General features: G+C 49.6%; 1 protein-coding gene across 1 annotated transcript in view; it reads left to right on the top strand.

Annotated features, from left to right (window-relative positions):
• The window catches only part of TMEM240 (transmembrane protein 240), a 38,752-nt gene that overhangs the window by 1,689 nt on the left and 13,437 nt on the right, over positions 1-23,626 (top strand). The gene's annotated exons all lie outside the window — the stretch shown is intronic.

The raw sequence follows: 23,626 nt of genomic DNA, 5'->3' as shown, positions 1-23,626 counted from the left end.
TGTGTATATGGGCATACAAATCCGTATACACGTAGACACATCGAAATGTAGACACGCATAGAATTGTACATACTGTCGAGACGTGTACGCAGACACGTAGAGATTCGTGTACTGTACACGTCGACATATTTAGAAATACATACACGTATTAACACGTGTAAATGTATAAACATAGACATGCATAGACATGCGTATGCGTACGTACGTGTGTACATGCACACACCAATTGTATACACGTAGACGAGCATAGATATATAGAGACGCGTACGCACACGGAAGCACTTAACCAGACGTAGGAGCATTGACATTGGCGTATAGACACACATACACGAACATCGACATGCATGGACGCACGTGGCAACGTAGACACACACAGGCGTACGGAATATGCACACACGTACACGTGTACATACGGTCACGGAATACCTGGACACATTGATAGGCACACACAGACCAAAATGCGTGCACGAACACTGCATGAATGTACACTGCATGTGAATCTATCAAGGAATACATGCACTAACACGTAGTGTATGTACACAGACAAAGGTCCCCCGAATAGCCTTCAACTGGCTGGGGCAAGTTATATTAGCGAGCACCTATGAAGGCCGGCACGGCACACGAGGTGCTCAATTAGGGCTGAGTCGACCTTGGGGAGGCCCAGGACCGGTTCAAACATTCGCCAATGTGATTGGTCGTGAGCTGGAATCTAACTCGGGTAGCCGGGTTCAAAGCGCAGCACGCGCGCAAGCACACATGGGCACGCATTTAAATTACAGGCACACACGTTAACATGCATGCCTGGACACATACAACAGACGCGTTTGCACACGTACCATGCATACAAAGATCCCCCGTATAGCCTTCGACAGACTGTTGGGACAAGTGCTGTTAGCGAGCACCTATTGAAGGCCGGCACGGCACACGAGGGGGTGGTTTGCCAGCCCCCACGCCCGGGCGCCTTTGGCGATGTTTGCACACCGCACCAGGTACTCATTTTGAGGCTGAGTCGACCTAGAGGGAGGACCGGTTCAGATAACCGTCACTGGCGTTGGTGGACGCGAGTGGGAATCGAACTCGGGCCGCCCGGTTCGTAGCGCTACGCGGCGCTAACCGCTGTACCACCGCTCCTCCACCCCCCTCCACACTCAAGGACACACAGACAAAGATCCCCTGTGTAGCCTTAACAGACTGTTGGGGCAAGTGCTGTTAGCGAGTAGCACCTAATGAAGGCCGGCACGACGCACGAGGGGGGTGGGTGGCCAGCACCCACGTCCGACCGCCTTTGTCTCCCCAGTGGCGATGTTTTTACGCACCGCACCAGGCCACGCATTTGAGGCTGAGTCGACCTAGGGGAGACCCATGACCGGTTCGCCGGCGTTGATGGCCGCGAGCGAGATTCGAACTCGGGCCGCCGGGTTCGTAGCGCAGCGGCGCTAACCGCTGCGCCACCGCTCCCCCCCCCCCCCCCCGCCGCCGCCTACCTCACTCAAGGACACGCACACAAGGGCACGCACAGGTAGCGGGGTAAGCGCAGGGACAAGGGCATTCCGAATGCACGCGCGCAGACAGAACGAGATTACCCCCCCCATACTCCGTAGAGGCCATGCAGGAGCGTGCTGAGGTGACCGTTGTTAGCGAGCACCTATTAAGGGCAGCGCAGCCACTGCACATGAGGGCTGCTGTGGCTAGCACCCCCACCCCGTACGCCTTTGTCTCCATAATACTCTAATGTTATTGCGCAGTGACCCCACAGGTACTTGTTTAAGGCTCAGGCGACCTAGGGGGCGACCGGATACATTCCGATTGGACTGGCCGACTGAGGATAGCCGTGGGTAGGAGTCGAACGCGGGTGGCTGGGCACGTCAGTGCAGTACACGGAGAAAGATCCCCCGTGTAGCCTGTAACAGACTGTTGGGGCAAGTGCTGTTAGCGAGCACGGCACACGAGGGGATGGGTGACAAGCACCACGCCCGGCCGCCTTTGTCTCCCCGGTGGTGATTTATACACAGCGCCAGGTACTAATTTAAGGCTGAGTCGACCTAGGGGAGGCACAGGACCGTTTCAAATATTCGCCACTGTTATTCGTCGCGATCGGAAATCGAACTCGGGTCGCCGGTTTCGTAGAGCCTCGCGAAAAACTGCTGCACGCATACAAAGACAAATATCCCCCGTATAGCCTTAACAGACTGTTGGGGCAAGTGCTGTTCGCAGTGTAGCACCTTTGAAGACCCACGAGGGGGTGGATGGCCAAACACGACACACACGCGCATTGGTGTACAACAATCTGCATTCACCGGTCAGTAACTTGTGGTTGGTCTTACTCTAGCGCCTGTACCAGGCCTTACGCGCACCTTGAGGCCACCACGTGCAGTGTGGGAGGCTCTTGCTGCTGGCAAGGAGGTCACGGGGACAGGCCCAGGTGCCGCAGGTCGGTTGACTGGCATCTCGTGTCGGATTCTCCTCGTAGCAAAAGTATCAGATGCTACGGGCCCCGCACTTTCGAGAGCCACACGCTCAATGATTTCAAGATATCAATTCCGGTGCGGTGATTCTGCACTTGCTCTATTACTATAGTACTATACCGCCTTCAACTTTTGTGAACGACTGGGTGTTTACGGTTAGCGATTTGTATTATCTGGCTGTATAGCAAATGAAAAAATACAATTACTTTACTATGCAAGTAAAAAAAAATGTTTTTTAATATTTAAGTGGGGGTTTTTTATTATTTAGGGCCCCTTTTTACATGTGCTACAGGCCCCCGCACTAGCTTAATCCGGTACTGGGAACAGGAAAGAGAGGAAGGCCTGACAGAGAACAGCTTCGAGGACGAGATCGATGTCAGAAAGACGTGGCCGCGACTCGAGCATATTGGCACGACAAGACAGAGAGACAGCGAGAGAGCGAGAGAAATTGAACGTGTGAACAACAAAAAAACGACGACGACGACGAAATGTGCAGTGGACACCTCCGGGATTATCGGCACACGGTGGATCGTGATGACGACGACCATCATAGTCAATCGATCCCCTTAATAACAGAAAGCTACAGGCCCCCCCCCCCCCCCGCTCGCTCCATCCGGCACCGCTCCCCGTGCACCACTGGAGTTGTCGCTGAACTACCGACCGTCCGGCAGCGTCGTTCACGAGCTTCGTCCGCGAAGTGACAATATTCGTTTGACACCAATAGCGTAGAGTACATGTTTATTAAATTCTTTATATTAAGTTCACTTGCGCGCTTGCTTGCTTGCGCTTACGACCGTGCAAATCTTTCGGTCGTTTTTAAATCATTTATATTAAGTTCACTTGCTTGCTTGCTTGCGCGCTTACAACCGTGCAAATCTTTCGGTCGTTTTTTAACCCACTTCCCGTGATCCAATCGAGCTGACATTTTGCACACAGACTCGTTGTGCGTGACAATTTATTTTCGTGAAAATGTTACACTTTTTAGGATTTTTTTTTATATTTAATTACCAATTGCTTAATGGTGGCAGGCAATCATCTGACCCATAGGTGGCAGCCATCTCAAGCCAGAGGACGAGAGGACTCTAGCCGCCACGCATATAAAGGATTTATAGTTAAAAACTTTGTTTTTATAGGTTAATGTTTTATTTGTTCTAACGCACATGTATTGGCAATAATACACTGGGCGAAGACCCCGGTGACGGCCCAGGTGACACGCTGGCGAGACGACGTCGCTCGGCTGGCCTGGGAATTCCCCAGGTAGAGTGAGAGCCTGTGTATAGTAGTGTATAGTGTAGTGTATAGTAGTGTATAGTGTAGTGTATAGTGTAGCGTATAGTAGTGTATAGTGTAGTGTATAGTAGTGTATAGTGTAGTGTATAGTAGTGTATAGTAGTGTATAGTGTAGTGTGGTAGTGTATAGTGTGGTAGTGTTTACATGACAACCCTTACTAGTTCTAACGACACATTAATATATTTACGCGATCTAACCCCAAAAAAACTCTCTATTATGGAGTGTATAGGAGTGTATAGTAGTGTATAGTATAGTGTGGTAGTGTATAGTGTGGTAGTGTATAGTGTGGTAGTGTATACTATAGTGTAGTAGTGTATAGTAGTGTATAGTATAGTGTAGTAGTATATAGTAGTGTATAGTATAGTGTAGTAGTGTATAGTAGTGTATAGTATAGTGTGGTAGTGTATAGTGTGGTAGTGTATAATAGTGTATAGTGTAGTGTATAGTGTAGTGTATAGTATACTAGTATATAGTAGTGTATAGTATAGTGTAGTAGTGTATAGTAGTGTATAGTATAGTGTGGTAGTGTATAGTGTGGTAGTGTATAATAGTGTATAGTGTAGTGTATAGTGTAGTGTATAGTATACTAGTGTATAGTAGTGTATAGCGTAGTGTAGTAGTGTATAGTATAGTGTATAGTATAGTGTGGTAGTGTATAGTAGTGTATAGTGTAGTGTATAGTAGTGTATAGTGTAGTAGTGTATAGTAGTGTATAGTGTAGTGTATAGTAGTGTATAGTAGTGTATAGTGTAGTGTGGTAGTGTATAGTGTGGTAGTGTATAGTAGTGTATAGTGTAGTGTATAGTAGTGTATAGTGTAGTAGTGTATAGTATAGTGTGGTAGTGTATAGTGTGGTAGTGTATAGTAGTGTATAGTGTAGTAGTGTATATGGTAGTAGTGTATAGTAGTGTATAGTAGTGTATAGTAGTGTATAGTGTAGTGTATAGTAGTGTATAGTGTAGTGTATAGTAGTGTATAGTGTAGTGTATAGTGTAGTATATAGTAGTGTATAGTGTTGCGTATAGTGTAGTGTATAGTGTAGTGTATAGTGTAGTGTATAGTAATGTATAGTGTAGTGTATATTAGTGTATAGTGTAGTAGTGTATAGTAGTGTATAGTATAGTGTGGTAGTGTATAGTGTGGTAGTGTATAGTAGTGTATAGTGTAGTGTATAGTAGTGTATAGTGTAGTAGTGTATAGGGTAGTAGTGTATAGTAGTGTATAGTGTAGTGTATAGTAGTGTATGGTGTAGTGTATAGTAGTGTATAGTGTAGTGTATATTAGTGTATAGTGTAGTATATAGTAGTGTATAGTGTAGTGTGTAGTGTATTGTGTAGTGTATAGTGTAGTGTATAGTAGTGTACAGTAGTGTATAGTGTAGTGTATAGTGTAGTGTATAGTAGTGTATAGTGTTGTGTATAGTGTAGTGTATAGTAGTGTATAGTAGTGTACAGTGTAGTGTATAGTAGTGTATTGTGTAGTGTATAGTGCATGGTGTAGTGTATAGTGTAGTGTATAGTGTAGTGTATAGTAGTGTATAGTGTAGTGTATAGTAGTGTATAGTGTAGTATATAGTGTATAGCGTAGTGTATTGTGTAGTATATAGTGTAGTGTATAGTGTAGTGTATAGTAGTGTACAGTAGTGTATAGTGTAGTGTATAGTGTAGTGTATAGTAGTGTATAGTGTTGTGTATAGTGTAGTGTATAGTGTAGTGTATAGTAGTGTATTGTGTAGTTTATAATGTATGGTGTATTGTATAGTGTAGTGTATAGTAGTGTATAGTGTAGTGTATAGTAGTGTATAGTGTAGTATATAGTGTATAGTGTAGTGTATTGTGTAGTATATAGTAGTTTATAGTGTAGTGTATAGTGTAGTGTATAGTAGTGTATAGTGTAGTGTATAGTGTAGTGTATAGTAGTGTATAGTGTAGTGTATAGTAGTGTATAGTGTAGTATATAGTGTAGTGTAGTATATAGTGTAGTGTATTGTAGTATATAGTGTAGTTAGTGGGGAGCGGTAGTGTAGCGGTTAGTGCGCTGCGCTTCAAACCTGGAGACCCGGGTTCGATTCCCGCTCACGGCAAACACCAGTGACGATTATCTAAACCGGTTCTGGGCCTCCCCTAGGTCGACTCAGCCTCAAATGAGTACCTGGTGTGATGTGTTAACATCGCCACTGGGAAGACAAAGGCGGTCGGGCGTGGTGTTGGCCACCCACCCCCTCGTGTGCCAGGCCAACCTTTATACGTGCTCGCTAACAGCACTTGCCCCTACAGTCTGTTAAGGCTATACGGGGGATCTTTGTCTTTGTGTAGTGTTTAGTAGTATATAGTGTCGTGTATAGTAAGTTTAACCGTTCGGATAGCTACCTCCTTAGTGCTGCGTGGAAGCGAATCATCGAATAACACATTATTTAAATGCATGCTTGTAAAGGGCACCACACTTCAATAGGGATTACCGTTGGTACGGCTATTTTAATAAACACAATAGACTGGAAGGACAAGATCAAAGTGCTCGCATAATGCGCATGCATAATGAACGTTGCCTCAGTAATCACCCCCCTCCCCCCACTTTTTACACTTACTTTAACATTTTATCTACAAAATTACACCTTGCCATATTTACAACATGTTACCCTATTTGTATTTTTGTATTTTAAGATTGTATATTACGGATAGTTTACATTTTATATAGTATAATTATTCAAAATTTACATACTTTAGCCCCTGAGTATTAGTTAGACTTTTCATTTTAGTATAGTTAGACTGTATACCACTTATTTAAGTTTTAAGATTCCTACATGTTGAATGTATGCACCTTCCTGCCATAGCAAATTCCTTGTCTGTGCAAACTTTCATGGCGAATAAAGCCCTTTCTGATTCTGAAGAGCGCAGAAGCGTGGTCACCACATCTACGCCTCTATGTAACGAACGAAACAGGTGGACTGCTCCACAAATCTGGCTGTCGCTTGATGAAGCTAGTTGTGATTACTGGCGAAACGTCGTACTCAGATTGTAAATGTTGTGGCTTGGCTCTCCAACACACCGGTGCGCTGTACTAGTGACGAATTGGCCACGTTCTGTTTACGTGACAACCCTTACTAGTTTTAACGACACATTTATATATATACGCGATCTAACCCCCAACAAACCCCTCTATTATGGAGTGTATAGTAGTGTATAGTGTAGTGTATAGTATGTGTGGTAGTGTATAGTGTAGTGTATAGTAGTGTATAGTGTAGTAGTGTGGTAGTGTAGTAGTGTGGTAGTGTATAGTGTAGTAGTGTATAGTGTAGTGTAGTAGTGTATAGTGTAGTAGTGTATAGTGTAGTAGTGTATAGTGTAGTAGTGTTGTAGTGTATACTGTAGTGTAGTAGTGTATAGTGTAGTAGTGTATAGTGTAGTAGTGTTGTAGTGTATAGTGTAGTAGTATATAGTAGTGTATAGTGTGGTAGTGTATAGTGTAGTGTAGTAGTGTATAGTAGTGTATAATATAGTGTAGTAGTGTATAGTGTAGTGTATAGTGTAGTGTAGTAGTGCTGGAGTCTGTCGCCAGGGAGAGGGAGGTATGGACCGCCACTACTCAACACGCTACGGTAGTGTATAGTGTAGTATATAGTAGTGTATAGTGTAGTGTATAGTGTGTAGTGTAGTGTATAGTGTAGTGTATAGTAGTGTATAGTGTAGTATATAGTGTAGTGTATAGTGTAGTGTATAGTAGTGTATAGTGTAGTGTATAGTAGTGTATAGTGTAGTGTATAGTGTAGTGTATAGTGTAGTGTAGTAGTGTATAGTGTAGTGTATAGTGTAGTGTATAGTTTAGTGTGTAGTGTAGTGTATAGTGTAGTGTATAGTAGTGTATAGTAGTGTATAGTATAGTGTGGTAGTGTATAGTGTGGTAGTGTATGGTAGTGTATAGTAGTGTATAGTGTAGTGTATAGTGCAGTAGTGTATAGTGTAGTGTAGTAGTGTATAGTGTAGTGTAGTAGTGTAGTAGTGCTGGAGTCTGTCGCCAGGGAGAGGAGGGAGGTGTGCACCGCCACTACTCAACACGCTACGGTAGTGTATAGTGTAGTGTATAGTGTAGTGTATAGTAGTGTAGTGTATAGTAGTGTATAGTGTAGTGTATAGTGTAGTGTATAGTGTAGTGTAGTAGTGCTGGAGTCTGTCACCAGGCAAAGGGAGGTATGGACCGCCACTACTCAACACGCAGCCGCCGCCACGACCCTCGCCAGGAGAAGCGGACTGAGAAACGAACGAACGCTAATGATTATTTTGAGGATTTGTTTTACATAGTTCTGCGTTGATCCCTAAGCTGATTAAGTGCCAGACGTAATAGGCACAGGTGCTTGGCTATTGATTCACGAAAGCCTTACGCTGCTGATGAGACACGGTTGTGGAATCCAGTCAAGAGCTTGCTTTGTACTAAATCAATGCTGCTGAAATTGTGCACTCCCAGAAGGCAGTGGGGCCTGTTGGGTTATGGAAAACATCCTTTTATTTTACACATGGGGAGACACATCTGGTGGAAATGTATTGTCCGCGTATCTGTTTTGACACCACGAGTACCAATTGTTGGCGAGTCCACTCAACCCACAAGTCATCCTCCACCACATCATCTCACCTCTTCTTGGTTCTTTCAGTAAAGTCGCCTCGACAGACCTGGTTTCACCTGAGGACGGCTGCTTGCGTTGTGGCCGAAACGTCGTGAGAATTATTTTATTATGTTTTATTTTTATTATTGTATTACTTCCCTTCTACGTGACTTTACCGAAAGAACCAAGAAGATGAATCCCTGCAGTCACGAAAGCTTTAAATCGAAATTTTATTATGTTTTATTTTTATTATTTTATTACTTCCCTTCTACGTGACTTTACCGAAAGAACCAAGAAGATGAATCCCTGCAGTCACGAAAGCTTTAAATCGAAATTTTATTATGTTTTATTTTTATTATTTTATTACTTCCCTTCTACGTGACTTTACCGAAAGAACCAAGAAGATGAATCCCTGCAGTCACGAAAGCTTTAAATCGAAGAATAAAATCATCTCACCTCTTCCCTGGCCCGTGCTGTGCTTGTTTAGCTCCACTCTTATCTGGCTTAACAGAAGCTGCATGGTCATGCGGTGGCTGGACACACAGCGCCGGATTATCCTCGTAGCACATGTGTAGTAGCTACATGTGTAGTAGCTACATGTGTAGTAGCTACATGTGTAGTAGCTACATGTGTAGTAGCACAAGTAGCTACACGTGTAGTAGCTACATGTGTAGTAGCTACATGTGTAGTAGCTACATGTGTAGTAGCTACATGTGTAGTAGCTACATGTGTACGGGCCCCGCACTTTCAAGGGCCCCGCGCTAAATGCTTTCAAGCTATCAATTCCGGTTCAGTGATTCTGCACTTGCTCTATTACTACAGTACTATACTGCCTTCAACTTTTATGAACGACTGGGGTGTTTAAGGTTTGCGATTTGTCGTATTATCTGGCTGTATAACAAATGAAAAAATACAATTACTTTACTATGCAAGTTAAAAAAAAATTATGTTTGAATTTTTCACTTTCTTTTTTTATTTAAGGCCCCTTTATAACATCTGCTACAGGCCCCGCACTATCTTCATCCGGCACTGGGGCTACATGACCCAGCCAACGTCGCCTCCTCTGGAAGAGCTCACTGATGGGTCTGCGTAGACATTTCTGAAGGATCTGTGAGCGCCTTACACAATGCAGGCCGATTAAACCCACGGTGAATTGCATGCAGGCGAACATTTTATGTTTCAAACCGGCGCAGGTGTTTCCGTAAATGAGGTCCACACTTCGCAATCGTAGATGAGATAGGGCGTGATTGTGGCTGAGATGACCCGGAGCTCTGCATGGAGCGAATGGCCAGACACATCACACATCGCTACACGGCTGAAGAAAAGTTAACTCCGCTGAACTGAGGTTGCGACCTGCACTGCTACATTCGAACCGATCATTAGCACACTGCTCGGATAGGGGAACTCCTTCACTCTTTCCGAAACGATCCCAGTTGTTCATGGAAAGTTAAGGGGGTGGTGCATTTGACGACACAAGACACCCATACAGGTGCTTTGTTTTATTTCGGGCTGATTGTAAGGCCCCCATCTGTTATTGCAGTGTTCTTCACTAGTTTCCAGAGTGGGGCCACTTTAGCCGATAAGATATCGTCAGTGTGCGAGGGTTGCCACAACATCATTTGAAACCGCTGTTGGGTTTGACAGCAGCACGATGATGATGGGGGGTGGTGTTGTCACTCGTTGTGTATTGCCGGGGAGGCCTACACGTCAAGGGCCGCACTACAGGCCACCAGGGGCCCACCATTGGCCCGCTGGGCCTTGCAATGACGAACAGTGACGTAGTGGCACACTCCAGGTTCAGTAGCGAAGTCTCCAACTCATTGAGTGACCAATATTTATCAGTCTTAATTTTGGAGCTTTCGTGACTGCAGGAATTATTCTTTGGTTCTTTCGGTTAAGTCACGTCTAAAGATAAAATAATATTATTTAATTTATTATTTTATCTTTAGACGTGACTTAACCGAAAGAACCAAAGAATATTTATCAGGTCATCGGCATACATACAACAAGGTTGACCAACGGGGAGCCATTCGTTGGCGGCACCTGGGCATCGATCGCCCTCGCATTGGATCTGTACCAGACGGAAATTCCACTGGTACAACAGCGGGTACCCTTTTCGAACTATGTAGTCAAAACGTGTGAAATCGTGTAGGGGCCAGAGGGCATCTCCGTCACACTCCGAGGTGAACAGGGAAATGGTTGTGACTCACCCATGTCCAAGCACGCTGCACTACAAACCACGGCGACCCGGGTTCAATCCCTGCTCACGGCCAACACCGGTGACGATGATCTGAACCGGTCCTGGGCCTCCCCTAAGTCGACTCAGCCTCAAATGAGCACCTCGTGCGGTGTGTAGGAATAGCCACTGGGGAGCCAAAGGCGGTCGGGCGTGGTGATGGCCACCCACCTCCTCGTGTACCGTGCCGGCCTTCATAGGTGCTCGCTAATAGCACTTGCCCCAACAGTCTGTTAAGGCTACACGGGGCGGGAAGGGGGGGAGGGGTCTTTGTCTTTGGCGGTGGTGTTGGTGATACTCGTGGTGATGGTGCTACTGTGCGTGACAGCGCTGTCATTTGTAATGTGGAGGAGGAGTTGATGCCGGTGCTGTTACTCGCGATGTTCACATTTAAGTTCCGATGTGTGTAGTACTGTATGTTGAACCTATCCATAATAGAGGTTTTTTGGATCAGATCGCGTCAATGTAAATGTGTCATCATGGGACCTCCTTTGCCAGTACCAAAATATACTAATAGGGATTTTCCCCTTTTTTTCTGGCAACAAAACTGATACCTTTTGCAAGGAATCAACACCATATGAGACGAGGCTCTAAAGAAAGCTGTCTCTGGTGTGGACCAATCAGTTTCAAAGACAATGCATAAATTATCAGAGTATTGTTTTTTGTTCGCATTTGACTGCAAGTATTGTGGTTAATGTAAACATGACAACTTGCAAAAGGTATCAGTTTTGTTGCCAGAAAAAAGTGGAAAATCCCTATTAGTAGTTGTAAATGTGTCGTTAAACCCGCCACCACCCGACACACACAGCCCATTTGTGAGGTTTATCACGTGAACAGAACGTGCCAACTGGTTACTAGTACAGCACGAACCGGTGTGTGTTGGAGAGCTGTTGATGTACTCTCCACCGCGCCGGGATTGGCACGTGACAAACCTCACTCATTGGCTGTGTGTGTCGGGTGGTGGCGGGTTTAACGACACATGGATATTTACGCGATCTGATCCCAAAAAAATTCGATTATGGATATTGGTCGCGAAAGCCTCCTCCGTGTCTGTCATACGTTGAACTTCTTTCACACCGCACGTAGCCAACCGCGCGAATCGGAGGTGAGAACTAAGGAGCTCAGGATAGGAGCTCAGGATAGGGGGTGGGGGCCGGGGGGGTGGTGGTGACCAAGATGACAACATCAAAACAAATGATATACAGCAAGTGAAGAAGCCAATATAATTCAGACCCCCCCCAACAAAAAAAACAACGGTGTCATGTGAAATCGAGAATATGGCACAAATTATAAATTAGTGTTACATAATAAATTCCCGGTTGGCATAAGTCAGATTTTTTTTTTTATTAATCCACAGGAGGATTACAATGACCTTACAGATACAGGGTGACTGTTGTACTAACGTATACACAGACAAAGATACATGTCAAATACAATGATAAAGATGCTGATGCTGATATCGGTGCTGACCGTTCTGGTGGTGATCGTGCTGAACGAGGTTACCGGTGCTGGTGCCGATGCCGTTAATGATTCATGATCACCGATTTTGGGTTGAGATCGCGTTATTTATAAATGTGTCGTAACCCTCCACCACCCGACACGGCCAATCAGTAAAAAAGTGTCACGTTGACATGGTGGCGAATTTCCCGATGATGCTGGATGCAATTACCAGCGAAACGTCGTACTACTCAAATTGTAAATGTTGTGGTTTCACGCTTCAACACACCGGTGGGCTAAAGCAGTGACTATTTGTCTTTTGTCAACGTGACACTTTTTTACTGATTGGCCGTGTCGGGTGGTGGAGGGTTACGACACATTTATACATAACGCGATCTAAACCCAAAAACGGTGATTATGAATAATATTGGTCGCGAAAGCGTACGTGTTAAGCCGTTAACGATGCTTGCGAGTAAATGTTGGAGTTAGGGCCATTACCAGGGGGTTATGATTAGCATCAGGACTCCGGTTAGAACTTGATTCGGGGCTCGTGTTGTATTGGGGTCAGTGTTGGGCTAGGCGAGGGGTAGTAGTGTGAAAGGTAGGTTATCACTAAACTAAACTATTTATTTTAGCAGAGTAAGGCCCACTCAGCTACATAGCTCTTCTTGATTTGAAGCTTTCGTGACTGCAGGAATCCATACTCTTTGGTTCTTTCGGTAAAGTCACGTAGGTAGAAAAATAAAATAAATCACGACGTTTCGGGCGCAACACAAGCGACCAGGCCACCACAAGCGATGGCTTAGCGGAGTGCCCTTATCATCGCGTGGAAATGTATAGCAGCCACTTACTCTTAAACGCACGTCTCTAAACGCGGAGGGGGGAATCCGGATGACCCGGAGAAAAATCCACGCGACCACGGGGAGAGAGAGAGAAAGATAGACGCGCTAACTCCAAATATAACAGCAGGCGTCAGGGTGAGAATCGAACCCACGACCTCCAGTACACCAGGCGAGGTAATTAACATCCCCACGGGGAGAGAGAGACACGCAAACTCCAAATACAGGCGTCAGGGTCGGGATCGAACCTACGACCTCCGGTACACCAGGCGAGGTAGTTAACATCTCTCTCTCTCTCTGAACATGGCCCATTGCCCAAAAAGCATCATCCCACTCACTCCCCTGTACAGTATTGTTCGAGTACTTTAATGACTCGTGGCGAAAAGTTTTGCCAACTTCATATCGGGTCTTTCGAGAAGAAGTGCTGGAAGAGTACGGATATCGAAAGTCTGACCTTTCGGCTAAACAAACTTTCACCGTTCTTGGTTCTTTCGGTAAAGTCACGTAGAAGAGAAATGATAAAATAATAAAAATAAAACCCAGCATCACACCCAGGGTCACACTCAGGGTCTCAGTGGTTGCCAACTCTTGGCCGTATGAATAGAATCTTGCACACACACGCATAAAGACAAAGATCCCCGTATAGCCTGGACAGACTGTCGGGGCAAGTACTGTTCGCGAGCAGCACCTATGAAGGCCGGCACGGCACACGACAACACGCCCGGCCGCCTTTGTCTCCCCAGTGGCGATGTTTACACACCGCACCAGGTACTCATTTGAGGCTGAGCCGACCTAGGGGAGGGCCATGTTCAGAAAATCGTCACTGGTGTTGGCCGTGAGCAGGAATCGAACCCGGATCGCCAGGTTCGTAGCGCAGCGCGCTAACTGCCACACACAGACAGACACACAGACAGACACACACACAGACACACACACAGACAGACACACACACAGCCAGACACACAGACAGACACACACACAGATAGACACACACACAGATAGACACACACACAGACAGACACACACACACACAGACAGACACACAGACAGACACACACAGACAGACACACACACACAGATAGACACACACACAGACAGACACACACACAGACACACACACAGACAGTCACACAGACAGACACACACACAGACAGACACACACACAGACACACACACAGACAGACACACAGACAGACACACACAGACAGACACACACAGACAGACACACACACAGATAGACACACACACAGACACACACACAGACACACACACAGACAGACACACAGACAGACACACACACAGACGTTGGCAGGCACACACACAGATAGACACACACACAGACACACACAGACAGACACACAGACAGACACACACAGACAGACACACACACAGATAGACACACACACAGACAGACACACACACAGACACACACACAGACAGACACACAGATAGACACACACAGACAGACACACACACAGATAGACACACACACAGACAGACACACACAGACATACACACAGACAGACACACAGACAGACACACACAGACAGACACACACACAGATAGACACACACACAGACAGCCACACAGACAGACACACAGACAGACACACACAGATAGACACACACACAGATAGACACACACACAGACAGACACACACACAGACAGACACACAGACAGACACACAGACAGACACACACACAGACAGACACACACACAGACACACACACAGACAGACACACAGACAGACACACACACAGACACACACACAGACAGACACACACACAGACACACACACAGACAGACACACAGACAGACACACACACAGACATACACACACACAGACACACACAGACATACACACACACAGATAGACACACACACAGACAGACACACACACAGACACACACACAGACACACACAGACAGACACACACACACAGATAGACACACACAGACAGACACACACAGACAGACACACACACACACAGACACACAGACAGACACACAGACAGACACACACAGACAGACAGACACACACACAGACAGACACACAGACAGACACACACAGACAGACACACACACACACAGACACACACACAGACAGACACACACAGACAGACACACACACAGATAGACACACACACAGACAGACACACAGATAGAGAAACACGCGCACGTACGCGGCTTCGAATGTTGTATTCCTCGGTTTTTGCCGTCTCGTGCCCGCGGAGTGGCGGCGCAGCGGCGAGCGCACCGCGCCGCGAACCGGGCTGCCCACGCCGGGTCTGACGGCGGCTGTCCCGTTCCCGATCCCTGGGCAGCCCGTCCACCGACCCACACCGATCGTCGGCGTGGCGGTGAAGTGCGGTCGATGATGACGGTGGTGACGACGGTGATGATGACGGTGGTGGTGGTGATGACAGTGGTGGTGATGATGACGGTGGTGGTGATGACGGTGGTGGTGGTGATGACGGTGGTGACGACGGTGATGATGACGGTGGTGGTGGTGATGACGGTGGTGGTGATGATGACGGTGGTGGTGATGACGGTGGTGGTGGTGATGACGGTGGTGACGACGGTGATGATGACGGTGGTGGTGGTGATGACGGTGGTGGTGGTGATGACGGTGGTGACGACGGTGATGATGACGGTGGTGGTGGTGATGACGGTGGTGGTGATGACGGTGGTGGTGATGACAGTGGTGACGGTGGTGGTGATGACGGTGGTGGTGATGACAGCGGTGGTAGTGGTGATGACGGTGGTGGTGACGACGGTGATGATGACGGTGGTGGTGACGGTGGTGGTGATGACGGTGATGATGACGACGGTGGTGGTGATGACGGTGGTGGTGGTGATGACGGTGGTGATGACGGTGATGATGATGACGGTGGTGATGATGACGGTGGTGGTGGTGGTGGTGATGACGGTGGTGGTGATGACGGTGGTGGTGATGACGGGGATGATGACGGTGGTGGTGATGATGGTGGTGGTGATGATGACGGTGGTGGTGATGACGGTGGTGGTGGTGATGACGGTGGTGGTGACGGTGATGACGGTGGTGGTGATGACGGGGATGATGACGGTGGTGGTGATGATGACGGTGGTGATGATGACGGTGGTGGTGATGACGGTGGTGGTGGTGATGACGGTGGAGGTGACGGTGATGACGGTGGTGGTGACGACGGTGATGATGACGGTGGTGGTGGTGATGACGGTGGTGGTGACGGTGGTGGTGGTGATGGCGGTGGTGGTGACGGTGGTGATGGTGATGACGGTGATGATGACGACGGTGGTGGTGATGACGGTGGTGGTGACGGTGGTGGTGGTGATGACGGTGGTGGTGACGGTGGTGGTGGTGACGACGGTGATGATGACGGTGGTGGTGGTGATGACGGTGGTGGTGACGGTGGTGGTGGTGATGACGGTGGTGGTGACGGTGGTGATGGTGATGACGGTGATGATGACGACGGTGGTGGTGATGACGGTGATGATGACGGTGGTGGTGGTGATGGCGGTGGTGGTGGTGATGACGGTGGTGGTGGTGATGACAGTGATGATGATGACGGTGGTGGTGATGACGGTGGTGGTGACGACGGTGGTGGTGATGACGGTGATGGTGATGACGGTGGTGGTGGTGATGACGGTGGTGGTGACGACGGTGGTGGTGGTGATGACGGTGGTGGTGATGACGATGGTGATGATGACGGTGGTGGTGATGACGGTGGTGGTGACGACGGTGGTGGTGGTGATGACGGTGGTGGTGACGACGGTGGTGATGATGACGGTGGTGGTGGTGATGACGGTGGTGGTGATGACGGTGGTGGTGACGACGGTGGTGGTGATGACGGTGGTGATGACGATGGTGATGATGACGGTGGTGGTGATGACGGTGGTGGTGATGACGGTGGTGGTGGTGGTGATGACGGTGGTGGTGACGACGGTGGTGGTGATGACGGTGGTGATGATGATGGTGGTGGTGATGACGGTGGTGTTGACGACGGTGGTGGTGATGACGGTGGTGATGACGATGGTGATGATGACAGTGGTGGTGATGACGGTGGTGGTGATGACGGTGGAGGTGACGGTGATGACGGTGGTGGTGACGACGGTGATGATGACGGTGGTGGTGATGATGACGGTGGTGATGATGACGGTGGTGGTGACGGTGGTGGTGGTGATGACGGTGGAGGTGACGGTGATGACGGTGGTGGTGACGACGGTGATGATGACGGTGGTGGTGGTGATGACGGTGGTGGTGATGACGATGGTGGTGACGGTGGTGGTGGTGATGACGGTGGTGGTGACGGTGGTGGTGGTGATGACGGTGGTGGTGACGGTGGTGGTGACGGTGATGACGGTGGTGGTGACGACGGTGATGATGACGGTGGTGGTGACGGTGGTGGTGGTGATGACGGTGGTGATGATGACGGTGGTGGTGATGACGGTGATGATGACTACGGTGGTGATAATGACGGTGGTGGTGGTGATGACGGTGGTGGTGGTGATGACGGTGATGATGACGACGGTGGTGGTGATGACGGTGGTGGTGGTGATGACGGTGGTGGTGGTGATGACGGTGATGACGACGGTGATGATGACGGTGGTGGTGACGGTGGTGGTGGTGATGACGGTGGTGATGATGACGGTGGTGGTGATGACGGTGATGATGACTACGGTGGTGATAATGACGGTGGTGGTGGTGATGACGGTGGTGGTGGTGATGACGGTGATGATGACGACGGTGGTGGTGATGATGGTGGTGGTGGTGATGACGGTGATGATGACGACGGTGGTGATAATGACGGTGGTGATGATGACGGTGGTGATGATGATGGTGGTGGTGGTGATGACGGTGGTGATGATGACGGTGGTGGTGATGACGGTGGTGATGATGACGGTGGTGGTGATGACAGTGGTGGTGGTGATGACGGTGGTGGTGGTGATGACGGTGATGATGACGACGGTGGTGATAATGACGGTGGTGATGATGACGGTGGTGATGATGACGGTGGTGGTGATGACGGTGGTGATGATGACGGTGGTGGTGGTGATGACGGTGGTGATGATGACGATGGTGGTGGTGATGACGGTGGTGATGATGACGGTGGTGGTGATGACGGTGGTGATGATGACGGTGGTGGTGATGATGACGGTGGTGATGATGACGGTGGTGGTGATGACGGTGGTGGTGATGACGGTGGTGGTGGTGATGACGGTGATGATGACGACGGTGGTGATAATGACGGTGGTGATGATGACGGTGGTGATGATGACGGTGGTGGTGATGACGGTGGTGATGATGACCGTGGTGGTGATGACGGTGGTGGTGGTGATGACGGTGGTGGTGATGACGGTGATGATGATGACGACGGTGGTAGTGCTGATGATGATGACGGTGATGATGATGACGGTGGTGGTGATGACGGTGGTGATGACGGTGATGATGATGACGGTGGTGGTGGTGATGACGGTGATGATGATGACAGCGGTGGTAGTGGTGATGATGATGACGGTGATGATGATGACGGTGGTGGTGGTGATGACGGTGATGATGACGACGGTGGTGATGATGATGATGACGGTGGTGATGATGATGACGGTGATGACGATGGTGGTGGTGATGATGATGATGATGACGGTGGTGGTGCTGATGACAGTGGTGATGATGACGGTGGTGGTGGTGATGACGGTGGTGATGATGACGGTGGTGATGATGACGGTGGTGATGATGACGGTGGTGGTGATGACGGTGGTGATGATGACGGTGGTGGTGATGACGGTGGTGGTGGTGATGACGGTGGTGGTGATGACGGTGATGATGATGACGACGGTGGTAGTGGTGATGATTATGACGGTGATGATGATGACGGTGGTGGTGGTGATGACGGTGATGATGATGACAGCGGTGGTAGTGGTGATGATAATGACGGTGATGATGATGACGGTGGTGGTGGTGATGACGGTGATGATGACGACGGTGGTGATGATGATGACGGTGGTGATGATGATGACGGTAATGACGATGGTGGTGGTGATGATGATGATGATGACGGTGGTGGTGCTGATGACGGTGGTGATGATGATGACGGTGGTGGTGATGATGACGGTGGTGGTGATGATGATGATGATGATGGCGGTGGTGGTGATAATGACGGTGGTGATGATGATGGTGGTGGTGATGACGGTGGTGATGATGATGACGGTGGTGGTGATGACGGTGATGATGACGGTGGTGATGATGACGACGGTGATGATGATGACGACGGTGGTGGTTATGACGGTGGTGGTGACGGTCATGACGGTGGTGGTGACGACGGTGATGATGACAGTGGTGGTGATGACGGTGATGATGACGGTGGTGATGATGACGACGGTGATGATGATGACGACGGTGGTGGTGATGACGGTGGTGGTGACGGTCATGACGGTGGTGGTGACGACGGTGATGATGACGGTGGTGGTGGTGATGACGGTGGTGGTGATGACGGTGGTGGTGACGGTGGTGGTGGTGATGACGGTGGTGGTGACGGTGGTGGTCGTGATGACGGTGGTGGTGACGGTGATGACGGTGGTGGTGACGACGGTGATGATGACGGTGGTGGTGACGGTGGTGGTGGTGATGACGGTGGTGATGATGACGGTGGTGGTGATGACGGTGATGATGACTGCGGTGGTGATAATGACGGTGGTGGTGGTGATGACGGTGGTGGTGGTGATGACGGTGATGATGACGACGGTGGTGATGATGACGGTGGTGGTGGTGATGACGGTGGTGCTGGTGATGATGGTGGTGGTGATGACGGTGGTGATGATGACGGTGGTGGTGATGACGGTGGTGATGATGATGGTGGTGATGATGACGGTGGTGATAATGACGGTGGTGATGATGACGGTGGTGATGATGACGGTGGTGATGATGACGGTGGTGGTGATGACGGTGGTGATGATGATGGTGGTGATGATGATGGTGGTGGTGATGACGGTGGTGATGATGACGGTGGTGGTGATGACGGTGGTGATGATGATGGTGGTGATGATGACGGTGGTGATGATGACGGTGGTGATAATGACGGCGGTGATGATGATGACGGTGGTGATGATGACGGTGGTGGTGATGACGGTGGTGATGATGACGGTGGTGGTGATGACGGTGGTGATGATGACGGTGGTGATGATGATGGTGGTGGTGATGACGGTGGTGATGATGACGGTGGTGATGACGGTGGTGGTGATGACGGTGGTGATGATGACCGTGGTGGTGATGACGGTGGTGGTGGTGATGACGGTGGTGGTGGTGATGACGGTGGTGGTGATGACAGTGATGATGATGACGACGGTGGTAGTGCTGATGATGATGATGGTGGTGGTGATGACGGTGGTGATGATGATGACGGTGGTGGTGATGACGGTGATGATGACGGTGGTGATGATGACGACGGTGATGATGATGATGACAGTGGTGGTTATGACGGTGGTGGTGACGGTCATGACGGTGGTGGTGACGACGGTGATGATGACGGTGGTGGTGATGACGGTGATGATGACGGTGGTGATGATGACGACGGTGATGATGATGACGACGGTGGTGGTGATGACGGTGGTGGTGACGGTCATGATGGTGGTGGTGATGACGGTGATGATGACGGTGGTGGTGGTGATGACGGTGGTGGTGATGACGGTGGTGGTGACGGTGGTGGTGGTGATGACGGTGGTGGTGACGGTGGTGGTGGTGATGACGGTGGTGGTGACGGTGATGACGGTGGTGGTGACGACGGTGATGATGACGGTGGTGGTGACGGTGGTGGTGGTGATGACGGTGGTGATGATGACGGTGGTGGTGATGACGGTGATGATGACTACGGTGGTGATAATGACGGTGGTGGTGGTGATGACGGTGGTGGTGGTGATGACGGTGATGATGACGACGGTGGTGATGATGACGGTGGTGGTGGTGATGACGGTGGTGTTGGTGATGATGGTGGTGATGATGATGGTGGTGATGATGATGGTGGTGGTGATGACGGTGGTGATGATGATGGTGGTGATGATGATGGTGGTGGTGATGACGGTGGTGATGATGACGGTGGTGGTGATGACGGTGGTGATGATGATGGTGGTGGTGATGACGGTGGTGGTGATGACGGTGGTGATGATGATGGTGGTGATGATGATGGTGGTGATGATGATGGTGGTGGTGATGACGGTGGTGATGATGACGGTGGTGGTGATGACGGTGGTGATGATGACGGTGGTGATGATGATGGTGGTGGTGATGACGGTGGTGATGATGACGGTGGTGATGACGGTGGTGGTGATGACGGTGGTGATGATGACCGTGGTGGTGATGACGGTGGTGGTGGTGATGACGGTGGTGGTGGTGATGACGGTGGTGGTGATGACAGTGATGATGATGACGACGGTGGTAGTGCTGATGATGATGATGGTGGTGGTGATGACGGTGGTGATGATGATGACGGTGGTGGTGATGACGGTGATGATGACGGTGGTGATGATGACGACGGTGATGATGATGATGACAGTGGTGGTTATGACGGTGGTGGTGACGGTCATGACGGTGGTGGTGACGACGGTGATGATGACGGTGGTGGTGATGACGGTGATGATGACGGTGGTGATGATGACGACGGTGATGATGATGACGACGGTGGTGGTGATGACGGTGGTGGTGACGGTCATGATGGTGGTGGTGATGACGGTGATGATGACGGTGGTGGTGGTGATGACGGTGGTGGTGATGACGGTGGTGGTGACGGTGGTGGTGGTGATGACGGTGGTGGTGACGGTGGTGGTGGTGATGACGGTGGTGGTGACGGTGATGACGGTGGTGGTGACGACGGTGATGATGACGGTGGTGGTGACGGTGGTGGTGGTGATGACGGTGGTGATGATGACGGTGGTGGTGATGACGGTGATGATGACTACGGTGGTGATAATGACGGTGGTGGTGGTGATGACGGTGGTGGTGGTGATGACGGTGATGATGACGACGGTGGTGATGATGACGGTGGTGGTGGTGATGACGGTGGTGTTGGTGATGATGGTGGTGGTGATGACGGTGGTGATGATGACGGTGGTGGTGATGACGGTGGTGATGATGATGGTGGTGATGATGACGGTGGTGATAATGACGGTGGTGATGATGACGGTGGTGATGATGACGGTGGTGATGATGACGGTGGTGGTGATGACGGTGGTGATGATGATGGTGGTGATGATGATGGTGGTGGTGATGACGGTGGTGATGATGACGGTGGTGGTGATGACGGTGGTGATGATGATGGTGGTGATGATGACGGTGGTGATGATGACGGTGGTGATAATGACGGTGGTGATGATGATGACGGTGGTGATGATGACGGTGGTGGTGATGACGGTGGTGGTGATGACGGTGGTGGTGATGACGGTGGTGATGATGATGGTGGTGATGATGATGGTGGTGATGATGATGGTGGTGGTGATGACGGTGGTGATGATGACGGTGGTGGTGATGACGGTGGTGATGATGACGGTGGTGATGATGATGGTGGTGGTGATGACGGTGGTGATGATGACGGTGGTGATGACGGTGGTGGTGATGACGGTGGTGATGATGACCGTGGTGGTGATGACGGTGGTGGTGGTGATGACGGTGGTGGTGGTGGTGATGACGGTGGTGGTGATGACGGTGATGATGATGACGACGGTGGTAGTGCTGATGATGATGATGGTGATGATGATGACGGTGGTGGTGATGACGGTGGTGATGACGGTGATGATGATGACGGTGGTGGTGGTGATGACGGTGATGATGATGACAGCGGTGGTGATGATGATGACAGCGGTGGTGGTGATGGTGGTGATGACGGTGATGACGATGACAGCGGTGGTAGTGGTGATGATGATGACGGTGATGATGATGACGGTGGTGGTGGTGATGACGGTGATGATGACGACGGTGGTGATGATGATGACGGTGGTGGTGATGACGGTGGTGGTGATGACGGTGGTGATGATGATGGTGGTGATGATGATGGTGGTGATGATGATGGTGGTGGTGATGACGGTGGTGATGATGACGGTGGTGGTGATGACGGTGGTGATGATGACGGTGGTGATGATGATGGTGGTGGTGATGACGGTGGTGATGATGACGGTGGTGATGACGGTGGTGGTGATGACGGTGGTGATGATGACCGTGGTGGTGATGACGGTGGTGGTGGTGGTGATGACGGTGGTGGTGGTGGTGATGACGGTGGTGGTGATGACGGTGATGATGATGACGACGGTGGTAGTGCTGATGATGATGACGGTGATGATGATGACGGTGGTGGTGATGACGGTGGTGATGACGGTGATGATGATGACGGTGGTGGTGGTGATGACGGTGATGATGATGACAGCGGTGGTGATGATGATGACAGCGGTGGTGGTGATGGTGGTGATGACGGTGATGATGATGACAGCGGTGGTAGTGGTGATGATGATGACGGTGATGATGATGACGGTGGTGGTGGTGATGACGGTGATGATGACGACGTTGGTGATGATGATGACGGTGGTGATGATGATGACGGTGATGACGATGGTGGTGGTGATGATGATGATGACGGTGGTGGTGCTGATGACGGTGGTGATGATGACGGTGGTGGTGGTGATGACGGTGGTGATGATGACGGTGGTGGTGATGACGGTGGTGATGATGACGGTGGTGGTGATGACGGTGGTGGTGGTGATGACGGTGGTGGTGATGACGGTGATGATG

Source organism: Lethenteron reissneri, chromosome 40 (genome assembly GCF_015708825.2).
Source record: "Lethenteron reissneri isolate LAM-NWPU_2019-01 chromosome 40, ASM1570882v1, whole genome shotgun sequence".
Classification (NCBI taxonomy): Eukaryota; Metazoa; Chordata; class Hyperoartia; order Petromyzontiformes; family Petromyzontidae; genus Lethenteron; species Lethenteron reissneri.
This window is presented reverse-complemented; position numbering and strand designations above follow the sequence as displayed.